Raw genomic sequence first — 19,331 nt, forward strand, 5'->3', positions numbered from 1 at the left:
ATGAACAGAAACCCACACATTCCTCATGTCAACCATGTATTATAAAAAAAAATCAGGGTCCAGAGAGATAGTATATCGCTGATAAGACACTTGCCTTGCAAACATTCAACCCATTTTGAGTTCCTAACACCACACAGGTTCCCTGAGCTTTGCCAAGAGTGATCCTTGAGAACAGAGCCAGGAGTAAGCTCTGAGTAGCACTGGGTGTGTCTGTTAAGGTATTATTATACTTTAAAAAACAAACCCCTCCCAGACTATTTAAAATAAATAAAAGGCAATCTATTTTATTTATTTACTGAGGTGAGGGGGCTGGAGTGATAGCACAGCGGTAGGGTGTTTGCCTTACAAGCGGCCAACATGGCTGACCCGAGTTCGATTCCTCTGCCCCTCTCGGAGAGCCTGGCAAGCTACCGAGAGTATCTCGCCAGCACGGCAGAGCCTGGCAAGCTACCCGTGACTTATTCGATATGCCAAACACAGTAACAACAGGTCTCATGATGGAGACGATGCTGTGCCCGCTCGAGAAAATCAATGAACAATGGGAGGACCGTGACCGTGACTGAGGTGAGGAGCACACCCAGTAATGTTCAGGGGTTACTCTGAGTCAACTGCATGAAAGGAAAGCACAGTACTTGCTGGTCCCAAATAAAATCCGTTTCTAAAAGAAAGAAAAGTTGTAAGCACGCATCATCTTATGTAGCTAGGCTTCCAGTCAGCCTATCATGATTTTTTTCATGTGGTCATAGGTTTGAATTTTGTCTCTTCAAAAGATGTCAGTTTCGAGCTCTAGAATTCATATATGACTATATAGAAAAGGATATTCATGGATGACCATTTGAAAATGAATACCTGTATTTAATAAAACACATTAATCTAACTGTCCCTAAAAGAATATCAGAATGTGAGCCTAGAAACAGAGCTACAGATGTAGAGATGATGTGAAGAATAGCATCTATTTGTTGAGAGGTAGCTGAAGCTACCAGATGCTTGGCAAGAAACTTGGAATCAATATGCCCTCAGTGCCTAAAGAAGAAGCCAACCATTTTGATTTATTGATTACAGCATTCTAATCTTCAGAACTAAATCAATTTCTACCATTTAAGGCAGTCAGTTACAGAATTTTGTGAAAATGACCTTAGAAATCACATAAATCGCCTAGTACAAAGTCAATAGGTATAAAATATACTCAAGGGAATGAAGAGATAGTATAGGGGTTTAGACACTTAACCTGCATATGACCAGCCCAAGTTTGATCTCTGGTGCCACAGATAATTCCCTGAGTACCACGAAGAAAGATACCTGAGCAAAGAGTTTGTCGTTATCACCAGCAAACAAGACTCAAAATTAAAAGAAAGAGAATAAAAATGTGACCAAGCTTTGACTAACTGTGGGGAATCAAATTATGAAAGTTTAGAGAAATATTTGGGCTAATATAATCTAAAACTATAAAACTCTTTCTTTTAAATAGGTCTTTTCATTTTCTTCCCTGATGTTCCCAACAAAATATAGGATGAGAATCTTCCAGTAAAATGTTTTATTCCTGAGATATCAGCATCCTAACTGAAGCTATAAGAAAACTTCCTCTATGTTTTTTATTTGAATTTATATATGACAATTACTGAAACTTGGTAAAATATTTATGTATTTTTAAAAAAATGAAAATTATTTCATCCAAATATGCTTAGTTTTATATGAGGAAAAGGGGAAAGGATGCATAGCACTCAAGCAAGTGTTTTTGCAAATAATTTTTTAAAACTGAGTTAAGATTATTCATAAAATTATGAAAACAATTCTGAATATAGTTCTTTGAGTTAATAGCATGCATATTGGACAAATAGAACCAGTGAGTTTAATAAGAGCAAAAATCTATTACAAACCTGCTGTGAACCTCAGGTTGTTACAGAAATTTCTTCAGAAAATTTCCTTCCATTTCTTTTTCTTCCTTGTAATTACTCTGTCAATATTTATTGAATGCTCATTGGATATAAACTACACAATATCTAGTGTGGAAACTTAGAGAAAAAAATATAAAATTCAAAAAACACCATGCAAGTAGAAAGTTATAATCCAGGAATACATAAAATACCTATACTCAGCAACTTTTCATAGATATTTTCTATGTTTAATAAAAATTTAAAAAATCAGCAGAAAATTTATTCACTAATTAAATAATTATAATGCTTCAGAAACTGTATTATACCTATAAAGAACTGACTTTAGCAAAATGCGTGGCACTCAGAGCAATTTTTACTTAGAAAAACTATAGGTACTACTGTCTTTGCTTCGTATGATGGCAGTAGCATCAGAGTAGTATCACAGTAGCAATGAAATCTGCCTTTCAATCTGCTCCAAGAACTTCATTTTGTGATAAAGTGTTCCCTGTCCAATCTGACAGATCCTTGACCCTTCCTTAGAAGATTGCAGCAATAGTCTCCCTGTTTCCTTGTGCATACAGACTGGGAATATAGTAAAAAAAAGTAGAGCAATTGTTTTGCAAATGTGTACATGCTACTAATTTTTAAAAAAAAATGCTTGTGTATTTTGCAAAATATATCTTTCTTTGTATTTCTGTGATAATAAAAAAGCTACATGGCAACATTCTCCTGTAGCAATCAGAAGCTACTGATAGTTTTTTTTTTTAATTATGTGAGAGGCTTTTTTTCCCCTCTATTTTTTAAATTATGGGAGAGGCTTATGTGCTTGTCTTGCATGAGGTAGACCCTGGTTATTTTATTTGGAGGACACATCTGATGCTGTTCAGGGCTTATTCCTGGCTCTGTACTCAGGGACCAATTCTGGCTGCTTTGAAGAAACATATGGGGAGTGAACCCGCTTCAATTATGTATAAGACAAACTCCCTACCCACTGTACTATTGCTCTAGCCTTCAGAGACCCTAGTTTAATCCCATGCATTGTACACAGTCCCAAAAGCTCCTCCAAGGGTGATTCCTGAGCACAGAGACAGGCGTAATCCCTGAATACCACCATAAGTGACCAACCAAAATATGAAAATTAGAAATCATGTGGGAGATTCAGAGTTAGTATAGCACTAGGATACATGCCTATCAAGCAGATGACACAAAGTGATCATCAGCATCATATGTAAATTGCATATAACACATTATTTAAGCATCATGGGGTGACCTGAGTAATCCCTGGCACTATGAGCCCAAGTAGCATCATACCCTGAATCCTTGCATTGAACCATTTACCCCCTTGACTAAAATCACTGTGAATGAATCTGGGTCTCCTGAGCACTAATTGGGATTTCCCTTCTTCAAATGAAAAGATCATGGATATTAGTCAGTTTGTGTATAATGTGGGAGTATTTTCTCCCAATCATCAGGTTGTTTTTCTATTTTATGCAATCCTCATCCCATAACGCCAGTAAGTTTAGCAGTTTCTTCTTAATAGCTTTCAGTATAGTAAGTGTATTTTCATATCAATTTTATGTCTCTAAGTTTGAGTATAATGTATGGCACATAATCAGCAGTCAGTAAATGCCTATACATTTAAAACATAAATAATGAGGTCTGGAGAGATAGTATAATGGGCAAGACTCTTGAACGGCAAGCACATTGCCAACCCAAGTTCAATCCTCAGCACCTTGTATGCCAAGAGTGATCCCTAGCATAGAACCAAGAGTAAGCCCTGAGCACTGCCAGCTATAATCCAAAAGTAAAGAAACAAAATTAAAAAATCAATCATATTTTTCAGTTACCACATATTTGCAACAATGTATTTTATTTAATCATAAGTATTGCATTGTTATATTTCAATTATTTATGTAACTGTATTCATTATATATTATTAGATTCATGCAAATATTTTTCACATTTTATTAGTATACTTCAGAATTACAAATGCTCAATTAATAATATGTCATTGAAAGTATAGATCCTAGTTAACTTGTAGTATTAAAACTATTTTAGTATTATCTTGAATTTCCTACTCCATATTTTATATGAATATAAATTTTAGATGATAATCACATACTATATACAAAAAACAGTGATGTTTATAAAATTATTCATTGAACTCTTTCCTTTTTGTGTGTTATGAAGATAATTTCCAAATGCTCTGCTATGTCTCAGATACATGAATTTGAAGGCCATAAATACAAGGGAATTTTATTGGTCAGATTATTCTGTTGAATTTGTTTTACTTAACTGTGGTATAAAGAGTTTCAATTAGCTTACTCGCAGCAATAAAATTCTTTGTCAATACATTATAGCAATATTCTAAGCATGAATTCACTTTAGTAATGACACAAATCATTAGTAATGAAGTGGTTCTCTGACAGATTGAAACAAAAAAAAAGAAGAAAGCAGAAGAGCTGACATGCACTTTGCTTATCAAATGGAGCCTCGAAACAAGTTATACCATCAGAGAAACAACTGATGGCTGACACCAGTACTTGGCTCAAACATTTCAGAGTATCAATATTGAATTATAGATGGCATTATTCTTATTTTCTCATCAATAAAGCTCAAAATATTTACTTTAAAAAGCCATTTAGTTAGCTAACAAAATTTATTGTGTTTATTTATGTATTGGATGAAACTTGAAAACTAACTGTTAACTGAAGTGATTTCCAGGAGGTGCTACTGCTTGAAGTGATGCAAATGAAGTCTGTAGCCAAAGGTTATGACCTGCAATAATTTACATCTAAATAAAAGTATCTGATTGGACTATTGATGCCACAAACATATACTTCAAATTATAAAGAGGAGTTTTACAAAATTGCCATTGCCTCTTTTCTCCTTCGACTATTTCTGCAGAAACACTAGTGCCTAGATCTCACTTCCATATTTATGCATCTCTTTATAGGAATATATATTCTACTTAGTGTATACAATACTAAACTAGATGTAGATAGTGGTGCAAGATATCTAGGCTTCAATAACAAATGTTATTATGCTTTAGTGAAACATAATTGAGCATAAGATAGAATCTTTTGAGAAGAAATGTTCTGTTGTAGAGAGATCAGAATTACTGCATTAAATCTTATTTTAAAATATTAAAATCTGAATAAAATGTTTGATTTCATAAAATATTTGGACTATGTATTGTTAAATGAACTGTGTGATTTGTTCCACTTACACAAAGGGACATAAACAAATAAATATCAAAGCACAGATAGGTAAAGTTTCTAAAGGAATTAAACAGGTACAGATAATTAACTCAGTATAGCACAGCGGTAGGGCGTTTGCCTTGCACGCAGCCAACATGGCCGACCCGAGTTCGATTCCTCCACCCCTCTCGGAGAGCCCGGCAAGCTACCGAGAGTATCTCTCCAGCACGGCAGAGTCTGGCAAGCTACCTGTGATGTACTCGATATGCTAAACACAGTAACAACAAGTCTCATGATGGAGACGTTACTGGGCGTGCTCGAGCAAATTGATGAACAATGGGAGGACCATGACTGTGACCATAAAATCTGTTATCAAAGGACTGAAAACAGTCTTCTCTATATAAGCTGAGCATGGTGAAATGCTGCATGTTTATTTAAACAGTTACTTGTTAACAATTCTTATCATATAAAAATCTTTAAAGGTAAGTTTAATACGAAGTTTATCTGCAGATCATTATAAAACTGGATTATTTTTAATTAATTATATTTTATTGTTATAAAAATTTAAATCCCTTATCTTTTATTGTTACACTTACTTTTATTAATCATGTTTTAGTTTTTCCTTTCACCTAAGAAGCAAATTATGCTATGATTTTTATATACTTATAAAAGGTTAATTTGTCTTATTAAAGAATAATGATGTTTAAACAAAACTCATTCATTTCTGATTATTAGATGCTGTCTTTAAAAGTCAGATGTTTAATAAAAGGGCAGACAAAAATACAGGAGAATACTGAATTAATGTGAAGGTGGTTAGTTTGATTTTGCTACATCGGTGTTTTAATCCTCTACGATATTTTTTGCATTAATTAAAGTTCAGTGAATCCTGAGATTTGAGAATGTCTGTCTGAAGACAATTACAGATCTACTTTCTTGAATCACTATGCAGTAACACCATAAAGGTTCAATTCATATTGCTCAATGATTTATTTGAGCTATATAAAGTTGAGTTGAATAAAACTGATTTTCCACTAAATCATCACATCAGTTTCATGTTTCTATGACTGTGAACTGCATGAACTACATATAATTATGCTATTAAAATGTGCATGATGCAGGTAAAACAGTTAATGCAATGACTGACACATAAGTATTGAATAAAACTAGCTATAAATAATTTTTTCAGTTCTACATAAATTTTGAGAATCACTGCCTGACATAATGCTACCCTTTGAAAACTAGTATGCAGAAATATATCAACTAAAAAGCCTCAAAATTAAGACTATAGATTTGATTGAGATAATGTGTTTAATCCACTCCAATCCCTTAGCCTCATGAAGTACATCAAAATAATAAAATTAAAAATAGTAAAATTTATATTCAAAAAGAAAGAAAAACATCAAAATCAAAATCTGATTATAATGAATAAACTATCCAAGAAGAAAATTTGATTGAAAAAATGGAAGAACTCTTAATATCTCTTCTTTATTACTTTAGCAAGGACATTCAATACCATATTAAGTAGTAATGGTGAAAGTGTACAACCTTATCTCATAGTAATAGTACAGGAAAGACTTTAATTTTTCATCAATGAATATGTTGTTTGCTGTGGGCTTTTGATAATTGTCTGTGACTGTGAGAGAAGTTCCTTTTACTCCCGTTTTATTAATGATTTTCATCATGAATAGACAATGAATTTTCTCGAGTGCTTTTGCTGCATCTTTGATATGATAATATAATTTTCACTTTTCCTTGTATTAGTATGATGTATTACATTGATAGACTTGCATATATTAAACCATCCTTGCCTCACTAGGCTGAATCTCACTTGGTGGTGGTGTGTGATTTTTTTCTTTTTTTTTTTCTTTCTTTTTTTGCTTTTTGGGTCATACCCGGCAATGCACAGGCGTTACTTCTGGCTCATGTACTTAGGAATTACTCCTGGCAGTGCTCACGGGACCATATGGGCTGATGGGAATCGAACCTGGGTCAGCCACGTGCAAGGCAAACGCCCTTCTCCCTGTGCTATCGCTCCAGCACCAAGTGTGTGATATTTTTGATGTAGTATTGGATTTGGTTACTAATCTTTTGAAGATACTTTCATCCATGTTCATTAGAGGTATAGGTCTATATACAGTATTGTCCAACAGTACTATACAGATTTAATGCAGTTCCTATAAAATATGCATGGCATTTAAAATACATGAATAAAATATTTTTAAAATTTTATATCGAATAATAAATCATCATAATGGCCAAAGCAATCATAGAGAGGGTGGGATTATGGAAGGTTTCTCCTTCCCTAATTTTAAATTATACTATAGAGTGGTAGTTATTAAGATGATGTGGTACTGGAATAAGGATAGATTCTGAAACCATTCTATCCTTGGACAATTTATTAGGATGAAAATAAAATTAGCTTCTTTGTCACCTATTTTCCTCCATACTCAAAATTCAATCCATATGTAAATTCTTCAAATCAATTACTACTAACAATATAATTATGATCCTATTAAGCATAACTGACATTATATTTTGATCACTTGATCACTTGACTTCCTGTTAATCGTCGATTTGCTCGAGCGGGCGCCAGTAACATCTCCATTTGTCCCTGTCACGTGCTAGTGTAGTCCAATGGCGTCTGTTCACTCTAGGAACATGAAGAGCCTCAAACCGATCGTTCATGTTCTTGATGAACAAATCTGACCATCTGGTAGGTGGGTGGCCATGCGGTCTTTTGACATCCCGTGGAATCCAGTTGGTAATTGCTCTGGTCCAGCAGTCGTCTCTAAGTCTCATTACGTGACCAGCCCATCTGATTATTGACACCTTGACAAACGAGACAATGTCCCTGATTCTTGATTGTCGATGGATATCGGAACTCCAGATTCTTTCTCTCATTTGAGTGAAACATGATATTCCAAGCATAGCTCTTTCAATTCCTCTTTGGGAGACCCGAATAGCATTCTCATCCTGTTTGCATAGGGCCCAGGTCTCTGAGGCGTATGTCAATGCAGGAAGAACAGTGGAATCAAAGAGATGTGCCCAGAGCCGGAGGTTCTTCATCCTTCTAGCTATTTCTTCGACATTCTTGAAGGCGTTCCAAGCTGCTCTCTTTTTCCTGAGCAGCTCGGGTGCCAGGTCATTTGTCATGTTGACTTCTCGACCTAGATACACATAGATGTTGCATTTGGAGATGGTGGTTCCATTGAGAGTGAATGGGGCATCAGGAATGAGGCTGTTTCTCATAAACATTGTCTTCATAAGACTCAGCTTTAGTCCGACCTTTCCACACTCATGGTAGAAATCAGCCAGCATTTGTGCTGCTTGGCTAATGTTTGGTATTATTAAAACAATGTCATCAGCAAAGCAGAGGTGGTATAGTTGCCGACCATCTATTTTTGCTCCCATTCCTTCCCATTCCAGTCATCGCATGATGTTCTCGAGGGTGGCACTGAAGAGTTTCGGTGAAATGGTATTACCCTGCCGAACCCCTCTCTTGACATCGATGATTACTTCTTTGTAGAATGGGGAGATCCTGGTAGTGAATCCATAATACAGCTCATGGAGGATCTTGATGTATTGAATTTGAACGCCCTGATTGGCTAGAGCTTCAATGACTGTTTCCATGTCAACAGAATTAAAGGCCTTCTTCAAATCAATGAACATTAGACAGAGTGGCATCTTGAACTCCCGAGAAACCTCAATGAACTTGGTTATTGTGTGGATATGGTCGATGGTGCTGAATTCTTTGCAGAACTCAGCTTGCTCGCATGGTTATCCTTCATCTAGTGGTCTGCCAATCCTATTCAGGATGACTTGAGTGAACAGTTTGTAGATGACAGACAATAGGCAGATGGGGCGATAGTTGCCAATCTCATGGTTGTCTCCCTTATTGTATAGTAGTATAGTCTTTCTGGTTTTCCACTGGGATGAAACCTTGCATTCAGACAGGTAACGTGTGAAGAGCTCAGCCAGCGTATTGTTGAGTACTGAGAACAGGTTCTTCAGGTGTTCAGGTCTGACCTTGAGTGGGCCGGGTGCTGTTCGTTTCTTTACTGATGAAATGGCGTGTCGAATTACAGAAGGGAGAACATTGGGAACGACATATCCATCCTGTGGAATTTGGTATGTCAGCAGGTGGACATGGCTATCGAAGAGATTTGAGTAGAAGTTATGGATACTCTTCTCCATTGCCATTCTGGAAGATGTGATAGATCCATCAGTACATCAGAGGGCAGTCATCTTGGTCTTGTAGTTGGCGAAGGACAGGCTGGTGTTACGAATACTTTCCCCGGCTTCTGCCTCATCTACCAGCACTTCTGCTGGTATATTTTGATCACTGAAATAATATTTTGTTGCCATAGTACATTGTGATAGGAGGATATCCAGATTGTAAATTAATTTTCAATATGTGGTAATGTATAATTTTCTTGGATACAGTATGAAATTCAAAAATGAGAAACAAATTTGATACTGATTCTAAAATTTAAGATAAAACTACAGAATATGGGATCATAGAACAAAAACTAGAATGAAAATTATAACTACTCTGATCAATTAGTAAATCTCTTGTTGTGATTCTGACCCTAATAAACTTTATATCTATAATATCAGTAGTATTGTAATCTTAAGGGGAAAAACTTATAAAATCTGGCATCTTAAATATAATCGAATTGTGCATGTACCAGACCAGCGTGACCAGCCCAATTGATTTTCGACACCTTGGCAAATGGTCACGTAATGAGATTTAAAGACGACCACTGGACTAGAGCTGTTACCGACTGGATTCCACAGGATGTCAAAAGGCCGCGTGGCCACGCACCTACCAGATGGTCAGACTTCTTCATCAAGATCATGAACGATCGGTTTGAGGCTCTTCATGTTCCCGGAGCGAACAGATGCCACTGGGCTACACTAGCACGCGATAGGGACAAATGGAGATGTTACTGGCGCCCGCTCGAGCAAATCGACGACTAACGGGAAGTTAAGTGATTAAGTGATAAGTGTGTGCATGTACACAAAGAGAGAAAATGGCTTACGGAAAAGTTTAGTGGAAGAATAGCTAAAACACTTTTGAGTGAAATAATATGAAAAATGGAAATAATCAGAGGATATTATAATAAATTAAATTATTATAAAAGTTCCTAAATAATATATGAAGGTGGTTCAGGAAATAAAAACAGACTTTCCATCAAAGAGACACTGTAAATCATACTCTCACTATTAACTCTCACTATTCCCTTTATTATGAAAATAGTTTGATAAGAAGCAGTAATATTTTTCACATTTGCAAAACTGGAGATACTCAAGCAGGAATGACTTAGGTATAATCCAGAGTTTCTAGGCACTGTTGCTTCAGAACACTCTTCCAAAAACAGATAAGGTTGTGTTAGTTTTTAGTTACTCTCTGGAAGATTAGTTCACATTTCTAAATATGCTACTTCAATTCTGAACTGTATTTTAAAAATTAGAGCCCTCTCTTTGTTGAAATGATTTTTTTCAAATCTAAGAATATTCTATTCAATGACCAATCTTACTGACCTATCTAGAATAACTATATCTGAAAAATATCTTCATAGCAAGAATGTGCTCCTATGCAATTTCCTTTTGAGTGAAACATGGAGGTGAAACAGACAGATTACTATTACATCTTCTGGGGAATTCCCTTTGTTTTGGACCCATAACTATCAAAACAGAAACTAAATTCTATGTATCAGACTGGTTAAGAAGACAAAGATTCTCAAATAATAGTATTAAAAATATTTTTCACCAGTACATACATCCCAGTATGTGCTTCATAATAACTGAGCCAAAAAGTTCCTCAACTCTAACAAACAAAACTACACACAGTTCAAGCAACTTATTTTGGCATTTCACTGATATGAACCCCCAAAATTCAATCTGTTCTTCAGTGACAGATCACCAGTTGCCTGAAAATGGAGTAGGACAGAGAAGTGATGAAGGAAAGGAATAAAATGAGTCATAAGGAAACTTTGGGAATGATAAATACATCCATTATCCTGATTGCAGAGAAGCTTTCCAGATACGCATGAATGACAAATGTATCAAGACTTATAATTTATATATGAGAGTTTCTTAGATGTGAATTTTATCCTAGTACAGCAATAGAAAAACTACCATGGGAAATGTGAGTTTTCATTATGATTTCTCTTAACCAGATCTGAGTGTTAACTCACTTAAGATTTCTATATTTCTCTGAAAAACACCAGAAAGTATAGGAGGGAAGAATTCAAAATACTAATTTTAAGTTGTAGTGGTAATTAAATTTTAACTTGAAAATGAAAAGGCAACAGACGGTAAATAGCCTATGCTCACATATGAAAATAGTTTATGCATACCAGGGTGGAAATTTAGAAAAGCACTATAGCTCTCTTAAGAGTTTTCTATTTCTGCCAAAGGCCCTTATGAAAATTCAAAAGGAGATTTGGATAAAATAAATCTAGTGAGGAGAATAAATGGTTTAGTGCCCATTCTTTTTAGCTGATTTATTCTTACTTTCTACTTTCACAGAATCATTGAAAAGTGCTTCATGTTGAACAGAGACAGTGCAAGAACCATTGAATAAGAATGCAAAAGCAGAGTGAGATAACCCATGAAAAGTTGCACTTTTTAAAGAAATTTTTGTTTAAAATAACAGTGTATGTTTCCACCACTATTTTTTATCCATGTTCATATTCAATATGTAATTCAAAGCAAAGAAATAATTTTTAAGCCTTAGAAATTAAATTAATTCAAAGAAATAATTTAAGTCTTAGAAATTAAATCAAGTTATTTTTTGCTTTTTATACTTTACTTGGGCTGGAGCAATAGCACAGCGGGTAAGGCGTTCGTCTTGCACACGCCGAACCTGATTCAATTCCTCCTCCCTTTCAGAGAGCCTGGAAAGCTACCCGTGACATATTCAATATGCCAAAAACAGTAACAATAAGTCTTATAATTTGTTGTGAGATGTTACTGCTGCCCACTGGAGCAAATCCAGGAAGAATGGGAGGACAGTGCTAAAGTGAAGTGTTACATACTTTACTTGAGATTTTTGGAAATTAAGGAAAATAAAATGCTAGAAACTTGGAACAATTTTTTGGGTTTTTTTTTTGCTGTTACTTTACTGTTTGTATTTGTATATCACTTAGTCACTTAACTTCCCGTTAATCATCCATTTGCTCGAGTGGGCGCCAGTAACATCTCAATTTGTCCCTGTTGCATTTGGAGATGCAACAGCTATGTGTACCTAGGTCAAGAAGTCAACATGACATATGACCTGGCACCTGAGCTGCTCAGGAAAAAGAGAGCAGCTTGGAAAGCCTTCAAGAGCGTCAAAGAAATAGCTAAGAGGACAAAGAACCTCCAGCTCCCAGGACATCTCTTTGATTCCACTGTTCTTCCTGCATTAACATATGCCTCAGAGACCTGGGCCCTATGCAAACATGATGAGAACGATTTGTCCCCAATGGTGTCTGTTCGCTCTAGGAACATAAAGAGCCTCAAACTGACATTCATGATCTTGATGAAGTCTGACCATCTGGTAGGTGGGTGGCCACGCGGTCTTTTGACATCCTGTGGAATCCAGTCGATAATAGCTCCAGTCCAGTAGTCGTCTTTAAATCATTACATGACCAGCCCACCTGATTTTTAACATCTTGGCAAACGAGACGGCGTCCCTGATTCTTGATCATCGACAGATGTTGGAACTCCAGATTCTTTCTCTCATTTGAGTGAAATGTGATGCTCCAAGCATAGCTCTTTCTATTCTTCTTTGGGAGATCTGAATGGCGTTCTCATCCTGTTTGCATAGGGCCCAGGTCTCTGAGGCATATGTTAATGCAGGAAGAACAGTGGAATCAAAGAGATGTCCTGGGAGCCGGAGGTTCTTCGTCCTCTTAGCTATTTCTTTGACACTCTTGAAGGCGTTCCAAGCTGCTCTCTTTTTCCTGAGCAGCTCAGGTGCCAGGTCATTTGTCATGTTGACTTCTCGACCTAGGTACACAGAGCTGTTGCATTTGGAGATGGTGGTTCTGTTGAGAGTGAATGGGGCATCAGGAACGAGGCTGTTTCTCATAAACATTGTCTTCGTAAGATTCAGCTGTAGTCCGACCTTTCCACATTCACGGTCGAAGTCAGCCAGCATTTGTGCCGCTTGGCTGATGTTTGGTGTTATTAAAACACTACCTCCACTACCCATCCACCGCCACACTCCAGGACACTTTCCGGACCTGCTTGGCAGCTCCGGCCGAGACTCAGGCATGACTGAGGGCCCACAGAACAAGATAAGCGGAACTCTCTGAGACCTTGGACTCCAGGCTCAACGGATCCAGGGACAAAGATTCTCTGCTTGCTCCCACCAACCACAGGTGACAAAGGGATTATAATCAGGAGCCCCACCCTACCCTGCCCTGTCTGCTTCCACCAACCACCATAGATCCAGGGATCGCACAGAAGACCCACCCTACCCCTCTTGGGACCAGATAAATACCCCACTGCCAGACCTCCACTACCGACACTACCTCAATTACCCAGCTGCTGCCACACTCCAGGACGCTTTCTGGACCCGAGCGGCAGCGGAGCGGCCACTCAACACATCATAAGACACTAAATACCCATCTTCTGGAATTGCCGTACCATATTTGATAGGGTTCAAATATGGTAACACCTATGAGGACGATTAGAGGTCGCCCCAAAAGCCTCTATCCCTCTCGGAAAGACTGGCAAGCTACTGAGAGTATTCCGCCCACACAGCAGAGCCTGGCAAGCTATCCATTGTGTATTCGATATGCCAAAACCAGTAATTACAATGGGTCTCATTGCCCTGACCCTGAAGGCTTCACCAACATAGCAGCACTGAGAATTGTGAGAAAGGAGAGGCCGATAAACTCTCAAGGCCGAACTAAGCTGCCACAATGAAGAAAGACAAAAATGATCGTCTGTACTTTCAATGCATGTACACTAGCATCAGATGCATCCATCGAGGACCTGATGGTACAAGCGTGAAAGATCAAGTACAACATCATTGGTCTGACCGAGACAAGAAGGCACCAATCTCATCATGCCGTTTTTGACACTGGAGAATAATTCTTCCTCGGAACATGCGATAAAAGAGGTGTCGGAGGCATTGGTGTCCTTGTCAACACAAACTTGGCCATGAGCATTGATTCATTCGAATGCCTAATAACCAGAATCAGACGTTTACATTTGAATAGATGTGGCTCACTGCTGGCAGTTTCTATCTTCGTTGTCTACGCACCAACATCTCATTATGATGAACACGCTACCTGTCTGAATGCAAGGTTCCGTCCCAATGGAAAACCAGCAGGACTGTACTACTGTTCAAGAAGGGAGACACCAATGACATTGGCAACTATCGCCCAATCTGCCTATTGTCTGTCATCTACAAGTTGTTCACTCGAGTCATCCTAAATAGGATTGGCAGACCACTAGATGAAGGACAACCATGAGAGTAAGCTGGGTTCCACAAAGGATTCAGCACCATCGACCATATCCACACAATAACCAAGCTCATTGAGGTTTCTCGGGAGTTAAAGATGCCTCTCTGTCTAACGTTCATTGATTTAAAGAAGGCCTTTGATTCTGTTGAGACGGAAGTGGTCATTGAAGCCCTAGCCAATCAGGGCATTCAAGCTCAATACATCAAGATCCTCTGTGAGCAGTATTGCGGATTCACTACCAGGATCTCACCATTCTACAAAGAAGTAATCATCGATGTCAAGAGAGGGGTTCGGCAGGGTAATACCATTTCACCAAAACTCTTCAGTGCCACCCTCGAGAACATCTTGCGACAACTGGAATGGGAAGGAATGTGAGTTAAGGTAGATGGTCAGCAACTATACCACCTCTGCTTTGCTGATGACATTGTTTTATTTGTATATATGGTGAACCAACTGTTCTTCTTTATAGAAAAGAAAAAGCAATGGAAGATCAAAAACTTGTAACTAGAATACTAAAGGATATTGCAATAATTTATCAATATATTATCTGTTACTAGATATAATTTTACCAACGATAGAATATATACAGTTCTAAGAGGAATTATTTAATGAATAATTTATATTACATACAAAGAAAAAGTATTCGATTATGAAGTTATTATCTTATATAATTATTACTTTTAAATTATGTTATAACTACCTCATGGAGTTGTTACCTTATGTTGTTGAGGGAGAATCTTATTTATCTGAATTATTTCAGAGTAGCATATTCAGCAGGCTTTTTGAGAAGATGATTCCTCCTTTGACTATGTGAAAGTAAGGAAATTAATTATATTTAAAATTTTAATTTTATGGAACGATAGCACATTGGTAGGGCGTTTACAATGCCGGTCAGCCAACCTGGGTTTGATTCCTCCACCCCTCTCGGAGAGCCTGGTAAGTTACCAAGAGTATTCGGCCTGCACGGCAAATCCTGGCAAGCTACCCGTGACGTATTCAATATGCCAAACACAGTAACAAGTTTCACAATGGAGACATTACTGGGCCCACTCAAGCAAATCGATGAGCAATGGGATGACAGTGAGAGACAATTTTATGATTAAAATTATGATTGAAAATACTGATAACTCATTTTGTAATACTTTGTTTCTCAGAGCAAGTTTCTATAGATGATGCTGGAAACAAAAGTTCAAGATGATTGTTTTTAACTGGTTCTCTGACCTTTTGAAGTCTACATATTCATAACTGCATTTTCCTTAAGGTACTGAGGGTGAGGCTGGCGCAATAGCACAACGGGTAAGGCGTTTGCCTTGCACGCAGCCAACCCGGGTTCGATTCCCAGCATCCCATATGGTCCCCTGAGCACCGCCAGGGGTAATTCCTGAGGGCAGAGCCAGGAGTAACCCCTGAGTACTGCCGAGTGTGACACAAAAAGCCAAAAAAAGAAAAAAGAAAGTACTGAGGGAGCTAAAGAGATGGCACACTGGGTAGGGCATTTGCCTTGCACGTGGCCGACCCGGGTTAGATTCCCAACATCCCATATGGTCCCCTGAGCACAACCAGGAGTAACTCCTGAGTGCAGAGCCAGAAGTAACCCCTGTGCATTGCCGGGTGTGACCCAAAAAGCAAAGAGCAAAAAAAAAAAGTGCTAAAATATATGTAGTTACCCCCAGTGGCACTCTTGGTGCTGCCAGGAGTGATTTCTAATCAGGAGTAAGCCTAGAGAAAAGCCAGGTGTGGCCTATAAAAAAAGGTAAAGGTAAAGGCCCTCCCGTTGATCGTCGATTTGCTCGAGCGGGCCCAGTAACATCTCCATTGGAGACTTTGTTGTTACTGTGTCTGGCATATCGAATACTCTCGGTAGCTTGCCGGGCTCTCCGAGAGGGGTGGAGGAATCGAACTCGGGTCGGCCATGTTGGCCGTGTGTAAGGCGAACGCCCTACCGCTGTGCTATCGCTCCAGCACCTATAAAAAAATAAAATAATATTGAAATAAAATAAATGTAAGACACTGACAGGAAAAGAAACTGAGAGTAATATTACAGAGAAGCCATATGATTAAGATAAATGAACAAAAGATCAGAGAAAAGTAAGAAAAGCAAATGAAAAAAATGTGTTATTTTGATTTTTACTTTTATTAGGTCAGAATTCACTGAGTACTCACTACTTTGATCTATAATTTAACAAAATATTATAAAAAGCAACAATATTTTCTTTATAGTCCTAGGTGAGTTTATTATTTTTATAACTGGTCTAAACAATGAAATAATACATTATATAAATTGCATTAAGATCTACCATGGGGATCTTCCTGACTTTCTCCTATTTCTCTTAAATACCCTATTAAAAGAAGATTTGGTATTATTGATGCAAAAAAATAATAATAAGACACCAACTGGCTTAAAATAACATGCTGTCACAAAAACTGTAGTGGACAGAGAAAAGGAAAGTTCTTAGATTTCAAAGTATTTCCCAACTGCTATATAAAATTGAAATTGCTGTTCATAGCCAATATAGACAGTTTTATAAGGTTCTCTAGATGGGCATTTAAACTTCAGTGATCTTTATTCACCCTGACACTCCCACACTTAAGCAATTTTTCTGTATATATTAAACTTAATGTTTTGTCCAATGCATAGAATCTGATTTATGTAAATGGTTCAAAGACATAGAAACATTAAGACTATGAAGTAGATCCTTTTCCCACAAAATAATCCACGATAAATTAACTGCAATCAAGTTTCCAAATTCTATTAAATATTAAATATAAATTTTGACTATTTTAACCTAGGCAATACATTTAAGCTTCTTTATTTTACAATAGTTAGATAGTATCAAAATGACCCACTATAACAGTTCACTTAATTTGCCATGTGAAAAATACATTTAATATCTCTGATGAAAAGCAGCCTTATTAAACTGAATGGCCTTTTTCCTATTTTCAAATGTCTTAGGTTCATACAATGAACTTCTAAAAATATCCCAGTGCTACCGAATTGCTAGTACATTAAGTGAACATTGCATTTACCATTCTCCTGATAAATATACACATAAACCATGTTTTATATAAGACACTTAGCTGGAGTGAGAAACATGTTAAATGAAAAATATTTAATAATGCTATTTCCAAAGGTCAACTTTCTATTTAAATACCTCAGAATACATAAATTCTTGACATTGCGAGTATTTAATGAAACCTATATCGAATACAGTGAATAAATTAATAAATGATCTTGTTACTATTTCACATTAAAACGTCAATTGTCTCTCAAGCAAACTTAAATTTAGAGTCTATATTATTTTAATATAACTAACTATAGTTTCATCTCTCAAAGTAATTTTAATCCTTGTCAAAATAATTTCTTTGTTTCCTTGCTTCTGGTTTCTCTTTTAACTAAAGTACTTTCCATAATTTTAAAAGTTAAGTCATTAATTTGGCTATTTTGGTGATTAACTTTTGGAACGAACAACAATAAGCAAACAAGCCTAATTTTCAGGAACAGGGTCTGATGTTCACAGTGAGGCCATGTTTCTTCAATTGATATAATCAATCTCAGAGAGCACAAACATCAACAAGTTCACACTGAGACCCACATAAAACAATATAAAACAAGGTTGCTGCACAAACCACATAATTTCTGAAGCCGGGCAATCTTTGTCCTTGTGAAAATCAGTTTTACTGTCTCTATTGTTTATTTTATTTTATTTTTTTCCCTTCAGAGGAACATATGGGGTATCAGTGATTTAACCAGGGCCAGCCAAGGCAAGGCAAGTGACTTAACTCCTGTACTGATCTTCAGCAATATCAATCACAGCTTTATCCTTACTCTAGTCTAATTTTCTGATGACAGGGCTTTTTATGAGATACCCAATTGCCTCCTCTTTTGGACAGCACTTAATCTAGAGTGAATTTATGCTCCCATAACCCTCCCTTCCTAAATGATTACCCAGAGCATAATCCTATAGTAGTTGTTTCCTAACATACTTCTTGTTGAAATCATTACTACTATTAGCCAAGGTAAGTCCCTTCACCCACCTTCACTTCTAAAGCTAGTGAACCCAGTTGGTTAACTTCAGGTGTAACTCTTGTTTGTCTTTACCTGGGGGACATTGGTACTCTTTCCATGATTGCCTTTTTCCTAAATGAACCTATTTAGTCATCTGAGCATGACTGGCAATATTTTGCATAAGCTGGTTTCCTTACTTGAAATGATTGTCTATTGCTATTTTCTTCCAGAGATGACTATCATCTCCAATCAACTTTCTCATTCTCCAAATTCCCATGATTAGTATTGACATCACTCAAGTGATAAGAAGAAATAAAGACTTCAAACATGGTAATATCAAGAGGATAACGTGATCTATATTTGCCATGTAGTCATATGTAAAAGGAGAGACTAAATCAAGAAATGAATTGAATACTTCATGCCCGTGACCTCAGTTTTTAAAATAGAATCTGAGTAGAATCAACTCAAGGAATTTCACAATGTTGTGCATAACTTACATAAAACTAACTCAAACTGAGTTCTCAAGAAAATAATATCTTTATACATGTAACCACAGAATATTGGAGCTTTAGTCTAGACCAAAAGAATTAGAACCTCTAAGGATAGTTTTAACTCATTATATATCAAAGTTATATATATATATAACAAAGGCCAGGATCCAGAGATTATCACAACAAGCTCCCGGGAGAGCACAAGGCAGAGTCTCCTACCCTGTGTCTGACTATCCTCGCCAGGGCCCAACAGCTGAAGACCTGCAGGCCCCAACCAAGGCCTTACTGGGGCCACT

The sequence above is a fragment of the Sorex fumeus genome, unplaced genomic scaffold (genome assembly GCF_029834395.1).
Source record: "Sorex fumeus unplaced genomic scaffold, SorFum_2.1 ptg000037l, whole genome shotgun sequence".
Classification (NCBI taxonomy): Eukaryota; Metazoa; Chordata; class Mammalia; order Eulipotyphla; family Soricidae; genus Sorex; species Sorex fumeus.